This window comes from Mandrillus leucophaeus, unplaced genomic scaffold, assembly GCF_000951045.1.
Source record: "Mandrillus leucophaeus isolate KB7577 unplaced genomic scaffold, Mleu.le_1.0 Scaffold278, whole genome shotgun sequence".
NCBI classification, from domain to species: domain Eukaryota; kingdom Metazoa; phylum Chordata; class Mammalia; order Primates; family Cercopithecidae; genus Mandrillus; species Mandrillus leucophaeus.
The window spans coordinates 2,939,734-2,966,966 of record NW_012102898.1 but is presented as its reverse complement, the minus strand read 5'-3'; the positions used below and the strand labels follow the sequence as shown (position 1 = coordinate 2,966,966).

At 34.0% G+C, this 27,233-nt stretch overlaps 1 protein-coding gene across 1 annotated transcript in view; it reads left to right on the top strand.

Annotated features, from left to right (window-relative positions):
- The window catches only part of CDH18 (cadherin 18, type 2), a 1,248,329-nt gene that overhangs the window by 298,983 nt on the left and 922,113 nt on the right, over positions 1-27,233 (top strand). The window lies entirely within an intron of this gene.

The following is a 27,233-nucleotide window of genomic DNA, read 5'->3' as shown; positions in this document are numbered from 1 at the left end:
TGTATACACACGTACACATAGAAAAGGAATGCAGAAATCAATGTACAAATAGATGCTAAGTTGCCTTCTGTTATAGTTTTGTTTTGTTAGCTAGACTGTGTTTTGTGGTGTCAGACTGTTCCTTCACCAGGCTGAATTTGTATGCCTTTGGACTATAAACAACATAGAACCTTCTTATTACATTTTACCCTCCTCTCACCCATAGAAACAAATAATTGAAAGATTATGCCAAATGATGCCTTGTTTTTATCGTTAGAGACTCCCACGAATATTTGAGGGTTTTTTTTTTAGAAGTCTGACACAATATTTCCCCCTACAAATGAACTGCTCAACTTTCAGAGATAGTTAGAGTCTGCATTCTAAAAATACAAAATCCACGATTGCACACTGATTTGAACTGATCCAGTGTGTTATAAATTGAGTAGTGGTGGGTTGGGTCTTCCCTTTCAAATCAATGTAGTATATTTGGAAAACAACTAGTTGATTTTAAAACTGTAATCTTACAACCATTGAACTTTGGGCACTGGCAAAAGTAGTATGTGTGAAAGATTAATCTGCCACGTTATGTCATTAATATGTTACTCTAATGACACTAAGTGACCTGCATTCCATAAGGTCGGCTACACAAGCATTTACATAGAATGTTCTATTATGAACTTTCAGGTGAATTAAGACATCAAGCACAAGAATTCTGGATATTTGAAAGAAAAATGAATTCTTATATCTGTGTTATGTATTTCCTATAATGTCTCTGGTGCTTAAAAATAATTACAACAAAACATGTTCAGAACAGCAGTTGCTTACTATAGCACTTAGAGAACAAAATTGACCATACTTCAAATGCATAAATGCAAAAGAACTAAGATAGTTTAGTACCACAATATTTACTGGAATTTGAGAAAAAGAATTTTTCTCTGGATATGATGTATACCAGAAAGCCATAGGGTGGTAATGTGGTCAGTTAGGCATGATTTTCTATTTAAACTGAGTTGAAAAATGTATGTTGCTATCTGTATTCCCTACTGAATTTCAAACACATAGAACAAACAAAACAGTACTTCTGATAAAAGTAGCTCATGCACTGTTTAATGCCAAGTACATTCTCTTGAAACAGAATGAAATCACTTGCTTTAAAAATGTATAATATAATCTCTTCAAGGCAAATGCTATGTCAGTCACATAAATTATAAATGAAGGACCCAAGTTTAGGACTCAAGAAAAAATAAATCTTGATACAGTCATCACAAAGAGTACCCTTTCATGTAATTTTTAGGCCTAGAGACAAGAGACCAATCTAAATTAGTATAATGTACTTAAGGCTGTACTGCTAAGTTGTATTCAAACGAACAAATACAAGATTTAAGATATTTCATTGTGATGATTACAGCTAGCCCTAAAATATGTTAATTTTCTTCCTGCTTAGGTTGTTTTCAAGTGTTTGATTCTTTTCATTCACCATGTGAATTACCTTTAAGTATGTGTTCACAACTGAAATTAAATACAGACCATATCCAGGTCATATCATTTTAACCTGCTTTTTTTAAAAAACCTATTCCATTAATGCCATATTCTTTGTTGCACCAAAGGATATTGTACCTAGATTTTTATATTAATTACGATACTGGTTTACTTTTCATGTTTTGACATTCAGTCTTACAAAAGGAATTAGTTAACGGCAAAAGCCTTGCAAATTGTCTTGATTATTCTATTTTCTTTAGATACTTAGCATAACACATTTCTTTATGAAGACAATAATTTCAAAGTGTCACTATGAAAACCCAAACAAAGTAGTTAGAATTGCTCTGTCAAGCGGCTTTTTGTCATTCATTGTGTTCTTTGAAGAATTACATTTTTTTGGTCACAGCTTCAGTTTAGAACCTTCTAGTTAATAACTCATCTTGAATTTTACAAGAGAGGCTAGTCTAACATAGTCAACATCTATTGAGCATTTTTATGCCAGGCACTGCTTAGTACTTTATATAAAGGATCTCATTTATTTCTTACCATGACGCAATGATGTAGAGTTAACGTGTAAACTGAGGAAGAGAAAACTGAAGCATCAATACTAAAGGACATTTTCCAATGTCATACAGTTACTAAGTTGCAAGGCTGACACACTCCTCCTATCTGCTTGACAAGAAAATATATTTTGTTTTAATTAAATTATGTACAGTGACGTGTGAAAAATTTATGTCTATTTTCTGGGATCTTGAGCAACTTTAATTTTAGTTGTCTTTCTCTTTTATTGTGGATGGCAATAGTTATAATAGCAATTAATATCATTATGAATAATTGGTGTTTGGAATGCACTTAGTCTGCTCTTATTGACTCAACTGAAATCAGTGGTTTCCGTTCAGTGATGCAAGATACAACATTACATTCTCAGATTCTTCTGAACACCTGAGTATTTAGGTTTATGGCAGGAAGATGAAATCTATCTTCCAACCATACACTCTGTTCCTGCATACAATGCTGCTGTGCCATGAGACTTTTCCTGCAGACTTTTTTTTTTCTAATTAAAGCCTGTAACCACAGATATGTTCTCATTAGCCAAGCTTCTCTACGCTTGGGTAAAATGAATTTGAAATATATCAATTATGTCTTGAAAGATAAATATATGAAAAAGTAGGCTTTGGGCAAATTTGTAAAAACTGAAGGATTTACTTTGCTCATGTTAGGAAGATGAGAACAGGGTTGGACATTGGTCTTGCTTGATAATAAGGAAATTATCTTTGGGGCTTTAAAAGTTTCTAGTAATGATTTTTAGTGCAATCAATTTTTTCTTTGCTTTGCTTTCTTGGGATGTACAGGGCACAATGGCTATAATTATGTCAATAACGTATCTGAAGGAAATTATGGGAAAGGAAATGTTGAAAAGAAAGAAAAAGGAAGGAAAGAAAGGAGAGGATAAAGGAAAAGGAAGAAAGGAGGGGTATAGTTTTGTGGAAGCAATCTTGAGATAGTAAATGTAATAATCACAGAAATGAAATAGAAAAGAGTATAGTACTTTTTTATATAAGAATAAAAGCTTTTTTTAAAAAAGTGATGTGAAATTGCATTTCCATGAAGGAGGCTATTTCTTTTTTCCTGAGTTTCTGCTTGGCTTTTCCTTCCATTTGTCCCAAGCTAGAAGGAGTTGGGTAGGTGGAGGAGGCTTATGGCTGAGAACAATAGATGCTAATTCTCGTAGGTTATCTTGTCACTGGTGTCTGACACTCTAATTACATCCAGCGTTGCAAAGGAAGTAAAACATGGCAAGGGATCAAAGGGATTTTGAGTCTGAAGAAGAGGGAAGTTTAGGAAACTGTGTTTTCGCAGCAGTTGATGGAACCAGGCATGGATTTGTGCCTCTTCTTCTTTCTGGTTGGAGAAGTCTCTAGAGAAAATCTTGTTTTAACATGAAGATGTTATTCTATATATAAGGAATTAACACTCACTTGTTGAGTTTGCGGAGCTATGAAATCTGTAAAGTATGTTTGGTATTTCCAAAGGAAAAAGAAAAAGCCAAAGAAAGAGAGGGAATAATGGAAAAGAGAGGATACAAGAGCCGACTTCTATAAAATGCGTACAGGAAGGAGTGAGTTTTCACTGGTTAAAAGTAAACCTCAGCTGGCTGTCCATGCACCACCCCAAACAGCTCCAATAGGTTTCCCAGGGGACAAAGAGACACCTGTACATACCATGTGGGTTCTGGCCACTAGTGTTGCCTGCAGTGGAGTTGGCTGAAGGGTGGCAGTGGTTATTCTCCATCAGTCCCTTCATGGGCCACAGGAAAGAGCCAGTATTCTAAGATCAAAGGTGAGAAATCTCTGCAGCAGCTACAGAGCTGGGTCTCTGTGTCTCACCTTGCAGACAGGACTAAGGTGTGTTGGCCCCTTTGCTATGTAGCAAACTTCTCAAAAGGAGAAGGACTCTAGAGAAATGGAGGAATCTCAGGGAGAAATCTGGGGGCAGTGATTGAGATACTGATGTGTAAAGCTGACTGATTGTTTACCTCGTTGAAGCTGTTTTAGAATGAGAGTGACTAGAGTTTCTTAAAATATTTTATTTTCCTCTGCCAAGAAATATGATGGCTCCAAACAAAAGATTAAGTTTAATTAGGGAAACAGAGTTTCAGGTTTCACACTTCAGGTTTCTGACCGCCCAGTTCATCCCTGTTCTAGTTCCACAGGGACACTTTTCTTTGAGCCACCTCAGTGGGTGTTTTTTGTGTGTGACAATGCTGAAATGGTCTTACTCTTTGATTGTTAGAGAAAACCAAGGTTTATCTAAGTAAATGTACCTGTAGATAAAGGAAGAATAGAGAATTTTGAAGTCTATGTAGCTCTTGATATTATTTTATTAAAATATAAATATAATATCTCAAAGATTCTTAAATCTCTTTTACCCCATCAACCATCCATCCAAACAAGCACATTCAGATCTTTATCTAGAAATACAAAAATATGCTATGGAATTACAATGGCAACACAAAAGGGAGCAATATTTATATAGCAAAATTCACAGTAGCAGAATGGCATTGTGTCCTTAGCATCCTGATATATTTAATGCAATGAGTCTTTGGAATCAGAGAGAATATGAAATTCATGCAGGCATATCAAAAGACTAAGTCTGTTATGTCTTTATCAGGTTAATTAAAATGTATTGTTGGAATGTAGAATTACATAACTTGATTAGAGTGCCAAACTAGGAGTGAGAGAAGGAGCTACATACGGTGACTCTCCCCAGAAATGATCAGTTCTCTGACTCTGTTTCTTTATATAGTGTTTTTCCGGTACTTTATAGTTCCCGTACTGTAATATTGGATGTGCAATTTTTGTAGACCATTTTTGAGAAATATGGATTGTGAAATCTGGGTATGAAAGCTGAAAGAAGCTGAGTAGCTACATGTACCTCAAATTTTAATTTGACACTCTTATCTGCCATGTGAGTTTGTCGAGATTACCATGTTTTGTGGTTATGCAAGCTAAATCCCTAAAAATGCAATTTATCGGAAACAAATAATGTGTTAACTTATATCTATTCACAGGAAAATATGAAAATATATTTAAAATACAGCTAATACAAATATAAAATACAAAAATAGAGGAGTTTTAGAAGAGAAGTAATGAATACAGGGAGGCTTATGGAAAAGTCAGCCTTCATATTGAGTTTTGAAGTGTGAGAAGTGTACAGTGATAGGTTTGAAATTAAATCAAAAAGGTACAGAGGGGAGAAAACAAGCAAATATATTTGGGAAAAAAAGTAATTTGGTTTTTAATTTAATCACAGATCACCAAAAATAAAATAGTAGAGGGTTGGTAAAACAGGGCGAGCTTCAAGTGCCAGATTAGCATATGTGCACTCCATCTGACCAAAGGGAAATAATTGGGGATCTCTAGCAAAGAAATGACAGTAAAAGTACTGTGTACCTTAATGACAGATGAGGTCAATATGATGGTTAGAAGTCAGAAAATGATGGCAGGATCATGAGAAAGTGATAGAAAAGAGCAGATGAGTTTTCATGAGATGAGCAAGTAGACTGGGGTCCAGACTGTGGGGTCCCATTCCAAGAAGAGCAGCCTAGGGCACAATAAGAGTTTCTCTCTAGGGTCTGGATGCCAAGGGTGGAGAGGGAATCTTGTAGGAAATAGACAGAAAATCTGTTGTTGGAAAGGCACTGTATTAGTTTGTTCTCACACTGCTATAAAGGAATAACTGAGATTGGGTACTTTATAAAGAAAAGAGATTTAATTGGCTCATGGCTCTGCAGGCTGTAAATAAAACATGTCACCATCGTCACCATCTGTTTGGCTTCTGGGGAGGCCTCAGGAAACTCACAGTCATGGCGGAAGGTGAAGGGGAAGCTGGCACTTCTTACATGATGGGAGCAGGAGGAACCGACAACAAGGGAGGAGGTGCCACACACTTCTAAACAACCAGATCTCCTGAGAATTTACTCACTATACAGTACCAAAGGGGCATGGTACTAAACCATTCTTGAGAGCCCCACCCCTATGGTCCAATCACCTCCCATGAGGCCCCACCTCCAAAACTGGGACTATAATTCTGTATGAGATTTGGGTGGGGACACATATCCAAACTACACCGGACAATTTAGAGAGTTTTACTGTTTTATAATCCTGATAGGCATCTTTGGACAATAGTCTTTTTTACACACAAGTGCCAGTAACTTTTTTTGAGAGTTTGTAAATAGACTCCCACTTTGGTAGAGTAAAAAGAAATGACAAACAATGAAAATAAACCTGAAATAAAGATCCTGTGACTTATTTCTCTTCTATAACCTTGAATTTTCCATTTCTTACTTTAAGTGGGATCAGCATTTCCCAGAAGTCCACAGTGTTCCACCAGGTGCTAATAGATGTTACAAAATGAAACAATTCAAACAAAACAATAACTATAACAATAATAGCGCTTCCATGTTCAATAAAGTTATACAAGTTCTGGAGCAAAACCTATATAGTTTTCATTACTGCAGTATTTTCAATGACATTAATAAACTACTTTGTATTTTAAAGTCCAAGTACAGAATATACTATGCAGCAGTTTACAAAATTAATTGAACATGGAAGTAATTTTGTTTTATATTTTAGTAAAACATTGCATGGCGCTAGAAATTCTCAGAACATTTCCTGAAACACTAGGGACTTGCAGCCATTCTAATCATCCCTCTGGGAGGAGGTTTACATTTGTGAGTAACTATAACACTTATCAACTACAAAATTTGGACTATGTCACATGATCAACCTAATCATCTCATATTTTATAGTAACTGAAATGTGTTATTTTCATCCAAGATTATCATTTTGATATATGCATAAAGTTTATGTTGAACATAATTTGTAAGCATTAATCAAAGATAATTTCAACCAATATTAGGCTTATTATTCAAAGCACATGACTATCTCAATTAAGTACATTCTTTTGGAAATTGTTTATGTAAAACAATGAAAGACGATTTTGCCCCCATATATACGTGTACTACTGAAAGTGTAATATGTAATATTTAACTTACAAATATGTAATATTGAATCATTTCTCTTCAAAAGCCAGAGCACAGAAATAATAACATGTCTTTTTAAGATGGAGAAGCTACAACAAATAAAGATTTATCCTCTAATGTAAACTTTTAAAACAGGTGCCTTCATTTTGGCATGAACTCAATTTTTCTTCCAAGTCAAAGAATATGAAATTGCATTTAAATAAATGCTTCTTTACACAGCTGTCAGCAAAGACTTATGCTGTAACCTAGAATTTGTTCTGCTCTGACATTTGCTGAAATTTAAAGATGTACCTGGACATTTATTGTAGGAATATATACTCCTCAAAAAAGATGATGAAATTCTAAAGGCAAAAGCAAAATAGTTTAATTGATTTATAATAGTACATCTTGAACAAAAATGGTAGGTTAACAATTTATTTTATTTTTTGTGATTAATACAATATTAATTTTTCTGTATAAGCATTGGTTTTATTCTCTTTTTATTAAATCTGTGGCTCCTTTCTGATTCCTTATATTTTTATCTTTATGAAAACTCTACCATTCTCACAATAAAATGGGTCATCAAAATCTTGAATAGGAAATACAGTTGAGTACATAAAATTCCAGTAATGAACATATAGTGCATCATAAAACTTGCTTAATAGTCTTTTCAAGGCAGAACACTAGTACGTAATCATATGTATTTTGTAAAAAGAAAAATTATGTGTAAATGCTAATAAATAAATAAATAATAACTAAAATACTATTTATACTACTCTCCTTTTCCCCCTTCTATAACTCTCTTTGCTATCATATCTCTCTTCTACCATCTCCTTTCTGTTGTCTTCCTTCCTCTCCAAGGTCAAAAATGCGTATCATTTCCAAGTTAAATGTGAGGCTCTAATTAGTGGCTTATCTCATTACAAAGCCAAATAATTTTCAATTAATTCAAACAGTAAACTTGACAGCTTTCTGTTCAGAGTAGCACTGCCTCAATTACAACTGTGTTTTCACTATGTTTAAGTAATTATGTGTATTCTGAAATACAGAATTTATATTTTTAAGAAGATCATCACTAGCCAGGACTGGAGTAATCTGAATGCAATAATATTAGAATATCTATTTGCAACCACAATATTATAATCACTTAAATATTATCTGATAAGAGATCTTAAATTTCAAGTTTCAGCTGTCTCTCAACATCATTTTTCTGGTTTTTAAAGTCACTTTCCACATCAATAATGTCATTTGCACAAATTTATAAATTCCCAGTCACATCACAATCAAACAATATTTAAACTCATGGATTAAACAATTTTCAAAATGAATAAAAAGCTATCATTACATACTGAAAGTATATTAAATCTTGAAAGCATCTTCTCATCTTATTGAAAATGAAAATTAATCCTTAGAGAGTTTGTATGTCTTGCCAAAGCTCACACTGCTAGTTAGAAGAGTCAGGATTAATGCTGTCTTCTATTTTAATTTTTGTTTTGATCATGTCATGCTTGTCTAGAGTGTAGTCATTAGGCAAGTATTCATTGATACCCTAATATGTGACAGGCGCTATTCTTAGTTCTAGGAATAAAGTCATGAAAAACAAAATCTGCACTTGAGGAAATTACATTCTTGTCAGGACCAGAGAGACAAACAGTAGGCAAACCAAATACAACATAATGTTTAATCATAAGTGATGAGTACATGTCCATACAGCCACATAAGATGGACCTGGGATCTAGAGTTGCTGGTTATCAAGATAGCCTTTGTGAGACTTAAATTATGAAAAGACGTCGATCAAATACAGATCTAGAGGATGAGTGTTAGAAGTGCAGTGAACTAATTGCAAGTGCAAAATCCACAATGTGGGAATGATCTTAAGCATATTTTGGAGAACCAAGTTGCCAAGTGCAGTATAGTGAGCTGGAGGGAGATTGGTAAGAGGTAAAGTCAAAAAAGGATGCAGAAGGCAGATCATAGAGAGCCCGGTAGGCCCCTGTTGAAAGTTGGGCTTTTACACTATAGGCTTTAGCATATAGTTTCAGGACTCCATGATATTAATTAGAATACTAAGTACAAAGCAAGAGAATACAATAATGTCACTTTTTTTCTTCTAGAAGACCATTGACTAAGGCCTGAAGAATGGATTTTAGGTAGAACAAGGCTGGATCAGAGAGACAATTAGGAGGCTATTGCAAATGATGATAGAACTCTGAGCTAGAAGCAATGACGAATAGCATTGCATGGATTTATGATAGAATTTAGAAATAAAGCCAGCAGAAACCAGGTGAGTGACAGAAAGAAACAAATTATGAGCTACTCCTAGATTCTTGGCTTGAGAAATTAGGTAGATGGTAGTGTCTTTAATAGAGATGGGAGGAGACATGCAAGTGAATCTTGTTACTTTTTTGTTTGTTCCTAAGCATATTATTGATAAAAATAATTATGCATATATGCACAGTGATATTATTTTTTGCAACAATTTGTGAAACTCTATTCTTAATCTACTGTCAAATAGTAAACACTGCTGGCATTAACACACTGGCTACTATTTTAGGTAAATAATTGTTCTATACTTCATATTTGATTGTGAAGGGAATAAACATTATTTATGAAGAATGATAGTGTGAAATACTTATTCTTTAAAAAATTTCTCATCTTTTTCTATACATTCATCTCAAAATCTTTAGATGATTATTGACTTCTGTCATTAGTTTATAGAATTCAACTTAATACATTCAGAGAGGATATGTGTTAATAAAAATGTCAATATAAAAACAAACTTACGACGTGTATACTTAGGCTTTTAAAAAAGTGGTAGCACGTATTTCTTAATATTGTCATCTATCAAAAAAGTTTAAGCTCTGAGCAAATGAGTGCTATGCTCAAAAACGAATGGGGTCCATGCTAGTAGTTCTTAGAAGGCAAAATACCACAGATCCTTTATCGATAACCTAGATACATACCCACAGATACCCCAAAGTAGGTAGTTCTTTAATTCATTTTCATCTAAGCTGATGTGATTGAATTGAAATTTTTTAAATCAGCAATTCCTCTCTTAAGGTACATGCAGGAGAAAGAAGAGAAATGAGTGGATGGCTCAAATATATAAAGTGAAAAGAAATGTTAAAGAAGATAGATGATTTATAACTATAGTGGGCACTTTGTACTGGAGTTTATGTAGAATATCTTGGTTATGATTTTCTTTAGATGAAGAACCTCAGACTTTAGTGAACCTAAGGCCACACACATTCCTGGTATCAAAGCTAACACACAAACTCAAATTCTTGAATTTCAAGTTAATAGAGTCAAACAACATTAAAACAAAATATAATGATTACTAAGCATAGTTTTAGAAAGTAATTAATAAATGTTCTATGTATGACACCTATGGTTTTGCTGCAAAGCATCCAAGAATTCTCGAAATTGTGCATAAATTACGTAAATTTTTAAGAGGATTTGCATATTCTATCACATTCTTAAATGTACACATTACCCCAAGTAAGTTAAGATTCATTATCTTAAAGACAAAAAAAGTAAGTAAGTAGAGATATATCAGAGTGCCTGTGAAAATACGTAATTCATATTTTGGCAGCAATATATATGTTGGTTGCTTTCTTTAAGAACATACTATTATCCAAGGAAATTTGAAAGATAATTACATGTAGGTGTGTGCATATGTATGTATGAGTGTGTGCATAATGCATGTGTGTAAAACTGTATACTACAAATTCATATATATAGTTTTTTTCAGACATATACACCCACACACATAGAGAAATAGAATATCAAGGCATCTTCCAACTGTGCACTGTCCCTCATTTCAACTCTAAAAGGAGGTACTCAGATAACAGTCATATTGCTACAAACTTCTTTCATAATCATTTTTGGGGAATGTTTGACACTATTTTCCTGAAAACCTGATTGTTAAGCATGCTCTGTTTACATAATAAACAATTACAGCACAAATCTAATCTTCAATAACTTTATGTTAAAGTCAGTGGAGATATTTTATTGATTCTATTTTTAATACAGTTTTACATCAGGTATTTGGTTGAGAAAAAAACATAAACAATACAGATGTTTTAATTTCAGAAAAGAAATAAAGATCAAATTTACTTGAAACTAACCAAATCAAATGACAAAAAAATCGGTTTCTATACCAGTTCTGGCATTAGTGTTATAGAAGAAGGGGAAGTCAGTAGAAGGAGCAATGACAGAATGAGAACCATCTCATTTAAGACTAAGAGGTTTTTGTTCTGTGAGGCAACATATATAATAGGAAACATTTTAAAATACCCAATTAACAACTCTGATATCTGAAAAATGTACTAACTGCATAACTAATAACCATTACGTAATTTAAATTGTAAACTTTTTTCATGTCACTGAAATTAAGCAGGGAATTGTTTTATCAACACAAAATTATTTATCCTTGTTATTTACCAAGAGCATATCCATTGCATGTGTAACTATAACAACCTCCTAAAAAAAAGGATTAATTCTTTTTTCAACCATTGTTTTAAGCACCTGCTATTTAAATATTGTTGTAACACTGCAGATTATAAATAGTTATTTGTATAATGGGTGAGATTAAAGAAATTAAAAATTAATAAAGAAGAATTGATTAAAAATAAGAGAATAAAAATGACAGGAAAATGGCTTAAATGTAGAAACAGGAAAAACTGGTGAATAGACTTCAGATTTGGGTAATAAAAATAGGAAATTTGAAAAAATAAAAATGGATTTTCTAAGGGTCTTCTAAACTATCTTTAGGACTAATAAATATTGTAAGTTGGGGAGTAGAAGGATATGAATTTTGATCAAATTATTAAAAAATTAGTAGCCACACAGAGGACTTTGGCTTTGACATGACAAACAGTAGAAAGACCTGGGCAGTTTTCAAGGAAGGGCTAAAACGTGGTATATAAGTGGGACAGCATTAGGCACAGTAGGTTTGGGATTTATACATCAGCAGGTACTGCATGGCATTTGTAGGAATGAACAGCTGAGCAAAGCGTCATTTCTTCATCCAAATGCCAAGAACCTAATAAGTGGTAAAAATGAAGAGACATAGTCCCCCTATGGTGACTTTTTGTCTTCTATTTTTATCTGCTTTTATTTTTAACATTAAAATTTTTAATTTAAAAGGAAGCCATAATGTATTATCTTGCTCACTTAATTAATTACAGAAGTTAACCATGAGAAATGAATGAAAGAAAGTCAAGGTAGGGTCAGGCTAAGTTAGGTTATACTGCAGAAACAACCTTGCAGTTTTCATGGCTGATCACAATCAATGTTTGTATCCTGCTCATCATACATTCACTGTGTTAGCTGAGGACTCTGTTTCCTATTCTGTTATTAACTAAGCTAATGAAGCAGCCATTATCCTGCAAGCTGACAGTTGCTGTGACAGAGGGAAAAAGAATACTGACAATTAGATATAACATGGTGCATCCACTCAAAACTCATTGAATATGGCTAGTTATACCCACCATGCACAAGGAACCCATATGCAAGTGAATGTAGGTGGATGTCATCCTGCCATGTGTTCAGCAAACAGGAAAATAGAAATATTTCCTCGTCTTCTAAAATGAGATAGAGTAAGACTCCTTCAAAGACATGTGAGACTGGTGAAAGGCTTTTTTTTTTTTCCCAAAATGTTAAAAATAGTGTTTGATAGCACATAAAAATAATAGACTATCATGCAATAATGTTTATATTATTATACTTTTAGTTCTGCGGTCCATGTGCAGAACGTGCAGTTTTGTTACATAGGTATACATATGCCATGTTGGTTTGCTGCACCCATCAACCCATCATCTACATTAGGTATTTCTCCTAATGCTATCCCTCCTCTAGCCCCCCCACTCTCCAACAGACCCCAGTGTGTGATGTTCCCCTCCCTGTGTCCATGTGTTCTCATTGTTCAACTCTCACTTATGAGTGAGAACATATGGTATTTGGTTTTCTGTTCTGGTGATAGTTTGCTGAGAATGATGGTTTCCAGCTTCATCTATGTCCCTGCATGGTACATGAACTTATCCTTTTTTATGATTGCATAGTATTCCATGGTATATATGTGCCACATTTTCTTTATCCAGTTTATCTTTGATCAACATTTGGGTTGGTTCCAAGTCTTTGCTACTGTGAATAGTGCCACAATAAACATACGTGTTCATGTGTCTTTATAGCAGCATGATTTATAAACCTTTGGGTATATACCCAGTAATGGGTTTGCTGGGTCAAATGGTATTTGTCGTTCTAGACCCTGGAGGAATCGCCACACTGTCTTCCACAATGGTTGAATTAATTTACACTCCCACCAAAAGTGTAAAAGCCTTCCTACTTCTCCACATCCTCTCCAGCATCTGTTGTTTCCCGACTGACACAAAGGCTTTGTTTGTTTGTTTGTTTGTTTTTTAAGGGTCAGGGGTATATACAATATTGAGTTCAATGTCTGGTGAATTTAACAACTTTTCTAAACTATTCAAGGATGATCATTTGAATGTTGTTATTAATATAGGAATTGAAAGGTCATAAAGTGGCTGGGATATATATTTGGTTGTTATTGGATAGAATTTATAGATGAAGTTGCAGAATGGGAATTTACTGAGGGCATGACAATTCAGAGAGACCAGAAAAACAGCAATGACAGATTGTAGTTGGCATTGCAATGAGGAAGAGCAATTCCAGTAGTCAGAAAAGAAGATAGAACAATGTGAACAATGCATTCAATGTATCTTAAAAAGAAGTGTTTCTAGAAGTAAGTGGCACAGCATGTCAAATACTAAAACAAGTTAAATGAAGGAGAAAATGTTAGTGGAATTGGCTTATAATAATATCTAAAATGCAATCAACACACCAGTCAGACTCCACTTTAAGACATATATATGTGTCTTATATATGTATATATACATATACACAGATATGTATGTAATATATGAACTCATCTTACTTTTAGACTCTTCATTACAGATGAGACATAATCAGTGAGTAAAAAACCCTGAGGTCACGTGACCAACAAGTTGCAGAGATAGAATGTGAACCAGACATTCTGGCTGCGGAATTCTGGTCTGTTCTTAACCACTATTTCATATTTTAGCATGTGTTTCTAGGTATGTTTCCCCCAATTAAAGCAAAGAAATAAAATGTGGATTATAAACTAGTAATAATGGTAAATGGGGCATGGAGACAAGTACAGTCTATATGCTTGTGGAGTTTAAAAATAAAACAACACAGATATATTTTACATTATTAAATTAAAACTGTGTTAAGATAATGTTGAAGTTTTCTGACCTGGTTTGTTTTTAGAAATAAGTCATTTAAACATCATTACTGGAAAAGAAAGGAGAAACATGATTTAAACGTTGTAGAACACCCATTATTTATAATGTGTTCCATTAAACATTCAGTTATTGAATTTATTGAAGTAGACACCTTCCTCAATTTGCAGAATATTAACTAGCAGCATCACAATTCACAACTAGGTTTTTTTGGCTTCAGAACCCATATTCCTTTCACTGTGTCATATCAGGGGACACATAGAGAAAAAAATATTAGTGAGATGTTTTTATGTGCTTAATAAAGGGATAGTAACCTAGATAGAAATACTAGAATTCAGTGAAACAAAAGAAACATTTTGATTTTTTTTTTTTCTGAAACTGAAAGTAAAGATACGAAGAACATAGAGATAGTATTCTGTCAGTTTGACAATGGCTATATATACAGATGCATGTGAAACTCATAACAGTTGTAAAACAAACACTGACTACATATTTTAAAATCATTTGCTACCCAGCTATGATGTCCTCAAAGTAAATGAAGAAATCTCAATGTAAGTTGACTATAATTGCTTCCAAAAAAATGGCTGGAGATATTTATGCTCTGCTAAAATCTGTCACATGTCCAATATGGAGTGAAATGTTAACTAGCTTACATTTCTTTTTGTTTGTTTGTTTTTTGAACAAGTTAGGCAGCAGTAACTGTCTTCAGTTACTGTCTGATAGGAAAAATGTATTTCCAGGAATCATTCTTACAATTAAATTATCATGTCGCATGTGGATTTTGAATTTATGTGTTTTTTCTTAAGATTATTTTAATCGCTATTATCTTTTGTTACTCTTGTTAGTACCAAGAAGACCAATTAAATTTTCTGATTCTTGGACTTGTTATTTTTAAGACAGTGTGCCATGGGGATGAGGGCATAGATGTTTCTAGCCTATTTAGACAATTAATATTCTGAACTAGGCTTGCATTAGGTGACGAGGCATAAATGAAAAGAAAAAAGGAGGAAATCTATTTGCCAAAGCAAAATCCCACATGCTTCTCTCTGTTTCTTCCTCCCTCAAGAGTGAAACAAGACAATTTTCTCTATAAGCTGTATGAGATGGAACAGTAGCAGTGTGATCTGTCAGTATGATGTTAAGCATAAGAAATTTTTCCCAGAGCAGCTACTTCACATATGCATGTAGATGCATGTACATGTGAGTTTAGTTTTCTTATTATAATTCCCAGTATTCTACACTATTTGATTTAACATGTATGATTAAAGCCAATCCTCTATCCATTGTAAATAAAATAAATAAATACACCAATGTATGAAAATTGTATTCCGATGTATGAAAATCAAAACCTCAGATGATTAAAGGGGTATCTGTAATCACAGAGTCTTTGAGTTTTATATACAATAAAATGCCATATGATAGAGAAAAATGCCACATAATTGTCTATATCTAGGTATATCTGACCTTGGTTTTCAATATGGCATAGATATAGCCATTTAAAAATGAAATGATTTAGGTCATTGCATACCAAATTCTTGGAACTTAATGATTTAAAAGAAAGATGATAAACATATAACGTTTTGGCAATATCCTTGCTTGATTTCTAATGCTTGTTTACCTTAATATGTTCTTTTATCATCATTTAACTATTCTCACTGTTTCTCAACCCTGTTAAATCAATGCAACCACTTCACCTCTCTGTTTCTTTTTTCACACAGATTTTTTTTTTCTTTTAAAAAGAGTCTCGCCCTGTTGGCCAGGCTGGAGGGCAGTGGCACGATCTCGGCTCACTGCAACCTCCCTCTCCCAAGTTCAAGCGATTCTCCTACCTCAGCCTCCCAAGTAGCTGGGACTACAGGTGCCCACCGCCTCACCTGGCTAATTTTTTTGTATTTTAGTAGAGACAGGGTTTCACCGTGTTGCCCAGGCTGGTCTTGAACTCCTGAGCTAAGGCAATCTGCCCACCTCAGCCTCCCAAAGTGCTGGGATTACAGGCGTGAGCCACCGTCCTTGGCCTTTTGGCTAAGATCAAGTGTAGTATCTGTTCTTACCAGTTTAACGAAAATGTTTTAGAAATAGACCAAGAATTTTCATATTGACTTTCCACCCATTGCAATTTAATAAATTTAAACTCTAAAGAGTTTGCTATGAGATATGGTTTGAAAACCATAAAAAAAAAAAAAAAAAAAAAAAAAAAAAAAAAAAAAAAAACTAGAGAAGCAAGAGCAAACACATTCAAAAGCTAGCAGAAGACAATCATGCCACTGCACTCCAACCTGGGCTACAGAGTAAGACCCTGTCTCAAAAAAAAAAAAAAAAAAAAAAAAAGCAGTGGCATTCAAACAGGCAAATAAACAAGCAGAGACTGTAGTTCTATGTATGCTGCTTTGGGAAAGAAAAATCTTTTCATTCTAATGTGCAGTTTTTAATCTTAAAAATACAATTTAGCTAACAATAAAAAAACAACTGCTCTTGCTTCTAAATTAAATTGAGTTTGCATTAATGTTCATATATATAAGTATAAATGTTTAAGATTAATGAAGGATTAGAAGTGAGCATTGTAAAACAAACTTAGATTAATAATATTAGACCCTGTGTCAGCTGAGACTCTGCCATAAACAGAAATATTTTGTAAGTTTTAGAGAAATATTGGGAAGAGTTTTTAATAATAATCACACAATAATCACACTGTATTTTATATCTTGGCTATGACTTGGGATATTGGTGCTTCATCTGAAAATAAATAAATATCAAGGGAAATGAAATATTGTTTAATTCCATTTCAAGTTTCATTTTCCAAGTAATTTTTACCCTCCAGATGGTAGGCAATGCATGCCAGTGAAACACAATGGAAGCAGTCCACTTTAATCTCTTAAGGCACTGCTTCTTCTTTTTAACATGTGTGAATTAATGTCTTCTCTAGGGCTGTTTTAACTTTAATTTATATAGCTTAGAGTTTAGTTTTCTTTGATGTGACCGAAAAATCTGCAAAAAGTGTATTAAATGTTATCTGTCTCTTGTTGACAAAATATCTAAGGCAAATCTATTATTTTCTCTTTCGCTAACTACTCCATAGGCTACTAACATGTCTCCCCACATCTACTCTGCCCTCTAAGATCCATTCTCAATGCTAAAGCCCAAAATGTTATTAAAAACAAAATCTATTGGTGTCACCCCCTGCCAACATTTCCTCAATGAATATCCATTGCTCTTAGAATAAAAGATCTCATCTGATTCTGCACTTCCTGAATTTGCTCTGCAACCACACTGGCTTTCTCTCTCTCTCTCTCTTTCTTTAAGTTTCTCTAAGTTGCCATGCACATACTGACTTAGATTTCATTATATTATATAATTTATCACATCTAAGCCAATAATATTTCAGGAGGCTATCCCTCATTTCCGAGACTGTCACATCTTAATATGTCCTGTATTTTCCTCAAAAGATATCACAGTTGGTAAATATATATGGAGTAGAATTTCTATTTGAGTGATTTAAATGTTATTTTTTCCTATAACTATGGTGTAAATTCATTGAGAATTATTTGTAGTTATTCAACAAACTTGATTATACCATAATCAGTAAACTATTGCATGTATTAAATCATTAATTATTAAACAAATTAAATCAATAAATTATTCCATAATAAATATGGAGAGTAATATATCAATCACTGATCTTTGTGATTTCCATATAGGGAAAAATAAACACATTAAACAGAGGAGATTTTCACTCTCACTGTTCAAAACATACCTCTGTGATTTCCCCTTAGCAGAACTCTGCAAAGTCTTCCAGACCAAAAAGTTTGAGGGACTAATGGTTTACCTATGTTCCCAATTAGAATTCTCTCAATACAAAAATTGTGTTTGATTTAATAAAAATGCTTATTTAAATTTCAATTTATTCAAGTATCAAAGTAGTTTATTAGTGAGTTAAAGAGTATTATTATCATATGCAGCCATTGGTCGAGGCAAATCCTATCAGCAGAGTATTAAAAGCCAAGAGTATAGGGAAGGATGGTAGATTACGGAGACAAAAGCAAAAAAACGACTGTGCAAAAGGCTTCTTTGAGTTCGGGATTTTCTGGGCTAAGCAATTTCTAAGGAATATTTTTAGTAATAATATTAACAACATGAATGTTACCAACAATTATTTTTCTATAGAGTATATTGGAAATACGAAAAACCTGCTATTGAATAGGACTATGATCTCATAGAAAATGAACACAAATGCTATAAAGTCATAACACAGAATGAAACAGAGTAATTTATATTGAAGCATTTTCTATGTATTTTCCTTTATGTTTTGATCCTCATGGCCTTATAAAACTAAAACCAGAATTAGCATTTGTCTGGATAGAATTTGAGAAAGCAAGGTTGTGTGTAGAGACCTTCAAAAGTTCTGATTACACTGTCTCTTTTACTTAGCAAACGATTTAACATGTTCCACAAAACATGTCTATTTTGTTATGATAAAGTGTATATATATGCAGCTACAGTAATATATTAAACACATTATCCAGCGTATAATAAAATAGAAATGTAAATATGATGGATTGAAATAAGTTGAAGTTTTAATATAGGTTACTGTACACAAGTGGAAACTTTTGGCATCCTTTGTATGTTCAACCCAGTTTAGAACACTGTCTGTACGATTACTCTGCTATGACCTTGTAAGGAAGCAACTTTATGCTTCCCAAAAGATGTTCATTGAAAAAGAGACACAATAGAGTAGACAGTCTCCCATAAAGATATTAGAATAACATCAGCCTATCTTTAATAACCCATTCACCTCTCTTTTGTTCAGGCTCCAGAGAAATTCTTCTAGTTCATCTCCTCCAATTTTCTTTAAAGTGAGTGATGCGTGCTCAGGTTAATCTTGGAGACTTTATCTTTTATTTTTTACATATTCCACAGGACAGTTAATTCTTTCTGTGGCTACATAGGTGAGATAGGGAAAATGCTATGTTTTAAAATAAGTTGACTTGTTCAAAATAATTTATTTTAGTGAAAATGAGTCTTATAGTATGTTTGCACATGACATGTGACTAGGACTACTGGGTGTTAGGAAGTAATATTCATTGAGCAAGGAGCAGTTCAAAAGCATAGCCCTCCCATAGAGTCAATGTTCTATTTATTAGATCAGGGAGGTGAGCCTGTTGTGAAAATGAAGACAGCCTGAGGAGATTTCAAATTCTCTTGATGATTGACCAATTTATTCTTAAGGATATGGGGAATCTCAACACCCAGGGGCTACATGAAAATGTTCTTTCTCTCACCTCTTATGAACAGTAGTATCTTGAAAGCAATTCTAACTGCCACTGGTCCTAAAAAGTATGTTAAAATTATCTTCCCCGATCCCAGTGGGACAAGAGATCCTAGCTAGGAAAATAAAGTACACCCGGTCTTGTTAATGTGGTGACAGACAGCAGGAAAAATAAGAGAATAACTAATGTTCAAATGCTTTATTTTCTACAGGAAAATATATACACACACACACAGAGACACACACACACAGAGGCACACACACAACTTAATCTATGTGAAAATGTTTGGCTCAGATCCTGTTATGTTGTCCTGTTATATATTCAGTTTGAGCAAAATTGGGGAGAATCAGATCTCTATTGACCACTAAGGAGCTCTCAAACTTCCTTCCACTATAAACTAAGATTTTGCTCCACTAAGAGGAAAGAAAGACTACAGGATATTTTTCAGCATTGTATAGCAGACTTGATTTTTTTTAAAGTGCCACACTGTAACCATATTTTTAAAAAATATTTCTTCACCATTTTGAAAAATGAACTGCAATTCTGGACAGTTATTTGATTTTATCAATTAATGTGGAATGGCCCTGTCTTGCTAAATCCTATTTATAGAACGACACATTTCTATTTACTTTCCCTACATAAAGATACTTTAACCTGCAATATATTTGATCTAAAATATGTCCCAGCTTCCTTCTTGACTATTTGTGAAACTGAGGTTCTCAGGTTATTGTTTTATATGCAGAAATATTGAAATATTGAGCCACAAGCACAAGTATTCCACTTCTGAATATTCTTTTTTTTTTTTTCAAGACAGAGTCTTGCTCTGTCGCTGAGGCTGGAGTGCAGTGGTGTGACCTTGGCTCACTGCAACCTCTGACTCCCGGGTTCAGTAATTCTTCTTACTCAGCCTCCAGAGTAGCTGGGACTACAGGCATGTGCCACCACGTCCGGCTAATTTTTGTATTTTTAGTAGAGATGGGGTTTCACCATATTGGCCAGGCTGGTCTCGAACGCCTGACCTTGTGATCTGCCTGCCTCGAGCTCCCAAAGTGCTGGGATTACAGGCATATGTTCTATGCCTTCTTGTGAAGAAACCTTCTGGAATGACTCATTGTGTGTGTGTGTGTGTGTGTGTGTGTGTGTGTGTATAGCTAATGTTGATGATTTGGGGCTTTTAAGTTTAGGAAATCTCCTCTCTTCTGGTTACTCAGGTCAAAATGGCTTGCAATAATTATTGACATTTCTATTTTGATGACAGACCACATCCATTTTGTGCAGAATTCAACCATGTTTTTACTCTCAGCTTTCCCACTAGAGTTAAGCCACTTTTATGTCTCGCTTTCATCTGTGCTCACCTCCTAATAGACCTCCATGTTCCCCTCAAATCTTATCAACAGGCTATTATGACTCATTTAAACTAGCCTCAGACCATGTTACACCCTCTTCCAAATTAGTTGAGGTTTCCCATCTCAGAGTAAAACTCAAAATCTGTTGTATGATTCATAATTCTTTACATTGCATTTTTCCAACCCTCATGCCTATGTTTCTGATTTTATCTCCTATATGTCCCCATCTTACTCTACTTATTCTTCTTGTGAAACATTAAGACATCTCTGCCTAGGTGTCTTTGTGCACATTGTTCTCTTTCCAAAAATGCTCTCTTCTTATCCAAATGTTTTTTTTCTTCAGTTCTTCAGTCTCCAGCATAACTAGCGTTTCACCTTCTCAGACATTTTCAATTCCCTTCATGTATGTATCAATGTATCTTACCTCATAATTGAATGGTTATTAGATTTTATTTATTTATTTTTTGTTTCTTACCAGAGTTTAGGAGATATGTTTGTTTGTTTTAATTACTGCTTTATCTCTGGAACAGTACCTGGTATAGTGTAATATAAACTCAATAAATACATATTGAGTGAATTACACCTGGTTATTCACATTGTTGAATTCCCAGGATATTAACACTATTTTGAGAGCCAAAGTCATGCCTATATATCCCCCATTTTGTCTTTTAAATTTGAGATGCAATACCTTTATATTATTCTCAATGAGTTAATTATCAAGAATAAGATAACTTGCTCACTGAATAGACAACTTCCCCAAAGGAAGGATTATCAGTCAGCTCTTGTAAAACTTAAATTTTTGAAATTCCTTTACCAGTCTCAATTTTAGTAGCGGTCTCCAAAAATTAAGTTGGGGTTTCTTTCATCACTCTCTGTTGCACTGTAAGTCACCTAAGTTAATATAATTCATTTACTTATTGATCAGGGCATGATAAAAACACAATTATAATTTTCTGAGTTTTAACTTTCTGTAATTTTTGCTTTTTATATTTAATTAACTGGGATGTTTAACAACAGAGATAGATACTTTGCTTTTTTTTCCCTATGCAAAAAGTTAAAGAAAGGTCTTGGTTCTGCCCATGAAAACACTTCAATGCAGAGGTAAGTTGGTTTTCTAGACAGGCAAGTTCCCTTTTTTCTATTTTTCTAAAGTGGAAAAAAAAATCTTACAGCTAGTTAGTTCAAGTAAAAATAAAATAATGGGGTGATATAATAAGTTGGCAAGACAGATGCCTTCTGGTTACTTATCAGAATAAAAGTATTACAAGTATTGTCAAGTAGAATAATGTTCAAACTATTACCACACAGGTATTTTCAAGTATCTGGCTGAGAGGAAACTACTTCTGGAGGATAGGCAGAAGGGCACTCTCTTATTTTATATTTCATCCTGTAATATGAAGTACAGCCTCAGCAAGAGCATGAGTGGTGTTCATTTGGATCACACTATCCTCGTAACTTAAAGCCCTACCAGAGCTGGGGCTACAGGAGCTTTTTTTTTCTCTTAGAAATGTGCTTTGTGATTGCTTATACTGAAAGATGTTATAAGAAAAAGTGACATTTGGCACCAGTTATTTCACCATAAAAGTACTGTCGACAATTTTTATAGTAAGCAGCATCCAGTTTATGAGGACTCAAGGGATAAAGCTTTTTATGGCCTTAGTGATTCTGCTCCACAACTTGCCTTTTTTCATATTTTGGACACTGTGACTCATTACATTGATTCCGTTTCTTTCGTTGCATAGGCAACAGTTAAAATTAAAGCCAAAGCCATGATCCTTCTCTAGTAAAATGTTGAATAATCTGTATTGGTTGAGTTTATGCTTTGGTGTCAGACTTGCTGAATTCAAAAGCAACTTTTCCCATTTGCTTGCAGCAGGACATTAGATAGTGACTTGGCCTCAATGTGTCAGTTTCCTTATCTTAAGTGAGGAAGGCTAGTTCTTTCAGAGGGAGGTTGTTAATGATTATATGCAGCAATTCATAAGACTGCTTAAAATCATGCACAAAAACTAGAGAAAAAGGGAAAAAACTTATCGGATTATTGTCATGATTTTTATATACTAATATTTTTAATTTAGTAAAATATTGTAATTCCATTTTTACCTTGGCCTGTTTTATATTATGTATTTAAATATACGTTAAGTATTTTCTGGAAAAGAATACACTAAATTATTTCTAGTTAGATAGGAGATAGATAAAACATAATACAGTAGATATAAATGGAAGTATCTCTATCTCAGTATAAATAAAAAATAAATCTCTTATACACATCTAGATGTGTATAAGAGACAGACATAATACAGTAGATATAAATGGAAGTATCTCTATCTCAGTATAAATAAAAAATAAATTTAGAGTTAATAATAAGTACTTATTTATGTAACAGAATCTGTATTGAGTAACATAGACTTATACGCTTAAATAAATAATCTGAAGAATTTCTTTTTCATTTATTTCACTTTAGGCAAAATAGTGAATATCTAAATAGCATAGTAATATTACTTTTTCAAACCAGGAAAGACTCCTAATTGTTTCTAGAATTATATATCAGGTTCAAAATATTTAAAATGTGCATATCATTTTAATCACATTTAAGATTTTACAATATAATTAAGTAAAAATGATATATTACATATATTATAAATTATAGTTTACTTATAGCATGCTTTACTAAATTATAACAGTACATTTAAGGTAAAAGAAATTGATTGCTTTTTTGAGGTGTTTTAGTAGCATATCATACTATAAAAACTTAGTGGAAGTATGTGAATTTTGTGGCATTATAATAATCTATTATGAAAATTTGTTGGCCAGGCGCGGTGGCTCACGCATGTAATCCCAGCACTTTGGGAGGCCGAGGCAGGGGAATCACGAGGTCAGGAGTTCAAGACCAGTCTGGCCAACATGGTGAAATCCCATCTCTACTAAAAATACAAAAAACAAAATTAGCCAGGCGTGGTGGCACGCACCTGGAATCCGAGCTACTCAGGAGGCTGAGTCAGGAGAAAAGTTTGAATCCAGGAGGCAGAGGTTGCAGTGAGTTGAGATCACGCCATTGCACTCCAGCCTGGATGACAAGAGTGAGACTCCATCTCAAAACAAAAAACAAAAGAAAAAAAGAACTTGAGTATATATGTAAAGAAAATAATTCACTGTGAAAATAAACATATATACAATCAAAAGTTATGCTTTCTTAGAATTCTTTTTTTCTTTTTCTTTCTTTTTTTTTTTTTTTTTTTTTGTTGGAGTCTTGCTCTGTCCCCGAGGCTAGAGTGCAGTGGCACAATCTTGGCTCACTGTAACCTCCACCTCCCGGGTTCAAGCGATTCTCCTGCCTCAGCCTCCCAAGTAGCTGGGACTACAGGCACTTGCCACCATGCCCAGCTAATTTTTGTAGTTTTAGTAGAGACGGGGTTTCACCATGTTGGCCAGGATGGTCTTGATCTCTTGACTTTGTGATCCACCCACCTCAGCCTCCCAAAGTGATGGTATTAAAGGCCTGAGCCACTGCACCTGGCCTCTTAGAATTCCTATGCAATTGATAACCATCTGGAAAAGTGTTTGATAATCATTTTCTTTTCATTCTCCATTGTCTCATTGTCTGCTAAGAGTCTACTGCCTTTCTTCCTATCAAAATTTGTCCTGTTGATTCCCGCCATGATTATCTAAGGCAGTATTATAGCTCACTCCCAGAGATGTGCAAGTCTATGGTATTAGACTGTGATATATAATTAGACGCAAAACAATATAAAATCACAAAACATCTTGGTTTTTATTGATGCTATTCCTGATGTTCTAAGATAATTATATACAATGTTCAAAGTACATTTCAGTGTATGTCTGTGCCATTTTTTATCATAAAACAGTGGAGAAAACTAGCCCTGTGGAAACTTTAATTGTGACATTTAAATTATTGTACTTTTATTTTCTAAATTATCCTTTTCTGATTAATTTTTATTAAGTAAAATTACACACACAGATTTCAAAGTTCACTCTGAATAGTTCACACATTAATCATGTACCACATCTAACCTGAAATCAAAGCCTTTAAGTGACTGTATTGACTCAGTATTTACTTTCAGAAGTTTTGAACAACAAAACTATATACATATGTGTATGTGTGTGTGTGTGTGTATATATATATATGTAGGAAAATAGTTAATGTAGCTGAAGTAAACACATGAGCAAAAACACTTCAAATTACTTATTTTTAAATTTTGTAAACCATGCTACACAGAAGGATGTGGTGCAGCTTACAGAAAGTATGTACTGTAGAAAACTTTAAAACAAGATAAGTTTAGGAGCCTTGGGAAGTAAGAACGGGACAAAAAGATTAAGTCAAGACAAACAGTTTGAATATTGTTATCACTTTAAATGAAACAAAATAGTATGGTATAAATTTTGTAATCTGCTTTCCTCACTACTGCGATATGTCCTCACAAAGAAATAAAAATGAATGTTTGCCATTACATCTAACTATAAGATGAGGAAACTATCCCTTAGCCTCCCATCTTACCAACTCTCCTTTGAGGGGAAATCAAATCAAAACCCACCAACCGCATTGACAAACAGCATGTATTTGTGGAACACAGTGCTTGCTTGATAGACATTATTGCTTTCCTGTTACGGCCTAACAGGATCCATTAATTCACCTTTGAGGCTTAATCATGTGCAAGGAAAATGGAAAAGTATTTGATAATAACCTTTTATAGGCTGTTGGTTGTAGCACTGCTTACTTGTTAAACAAAATAACTACTTTGGGTAGATAAGAGGATCAATAAGTGGGCATTGAAATGTTTTCATGTTAACCCTTAACCGTACTAAAAACTCACATATGTAAAAGATCAAAGGTGGTAAATATTAGACCTCAGTGCAACTTCTGTTGACTAGGACCAAAAGTGTATATAAATCATCCATTCTATTATTTAAGAAGTAGTACATATTCATTAAAATATTTATTGGGGCCCTATTAGTTTCCACTTAAGAGGAAGTAAACAGAAACAATTCAAAAATGCCTATGTACATCAATACAATTAAATCTGCCCAAAATACTATAAATCAAACAGTACACTTCTATCCTGTTTACAGTCATTTCAGGTTTTGATGCTTCCTGGGTTTTTACATGTTGAGCTTCAGATTTTATAATACACTATTTGTATAACAGAAAACTCATCAAAAGAAGTGGATTATCTAAATTATTCCAAAAACATTGGTTATACCAAAAAGTGATACTATTTTACCATTTTTATTCTGGTATATAAATATCCCTTCTAAAATTTGTTGGTAATGTATGTGTGTTTTTAATTCATGCATTAATCTTTACTTATTTCTTCTTGAATAAGATACAATAATTATTTTCCTCATGAAACCTTAAATTCTAAATACTCCAAATAAAGTGCAATCATCTTGAATTTTAGTTATACATCTACTTTTCCGTGTTGGACAATTTTTCTCATCTATCAACACAATCTTCTTTTGTTTTCTTTTTTATTCAGCACTTATCTCTTCCTTATTAACACATTTATACCTTCCTTATGACTTTTTCTTTCCTGTACTACTGTCTCTTATCCATTCCACTAGCACCACTCTGAACAGTTTTTGTTTTGTTTTTTGAGATGGGGTCTTACTCTGTCGCCCAGGCTGGAGTGCAATGGCGTGATCTCGGCTCACTGCAACCTCCACCTCCTGGGTTGAAACAATTCTCCTGCTTCAGCCTTTCAAGTGGCTGGCATTACAGATACCCACCACCACTCCCTGAAAATTTTTGTATTTTTAGTAGAGACAGGGTTTCACTATATTGGCCAGCATGGTGTCGAACTCCTGACCTCAGGTGATCGGCCCTCCTCGGCCTACCAAAGTGCTGGGATTACAGGCGTGAGCCACCGTAACTGGCCTCACTCTGAACAGTTTTAACACAAGAGTTAACAGCTGTTATAGGTTGAATTGTGTCCCCTAAAAAGATATGTTGAAATCCTAACCCCTAGTACCTGTGAATGAAACCTTATTTGGAAACAAGGTATCTGCAGTTATATCAAGTTATGATGAAGTCAGCTGATAGTCCTTAATTCTATATGACCGGTGTCCTTGTAAGAAGAGACGAGAAACAGAGAGTAACACACACACAGGGAAGATAATATGAAGACATATAGGAAGAAGAATGCCATGTGATGATTGAGGCAGAGAACAGAGTGACGCTTCTATAAGACAAGTAACCTCAAGAATTGCCAGCAAAACCAGGAGCTAGGAAAAAAAGCATGGAACACATTCTCCTCCTGTATCCTTCACAGAGACACGGCCCTGCTGGCAATTTGAAATCAGACTCTGGCCTCCAGAACTGTGGAGAATACATGTCTGTCTT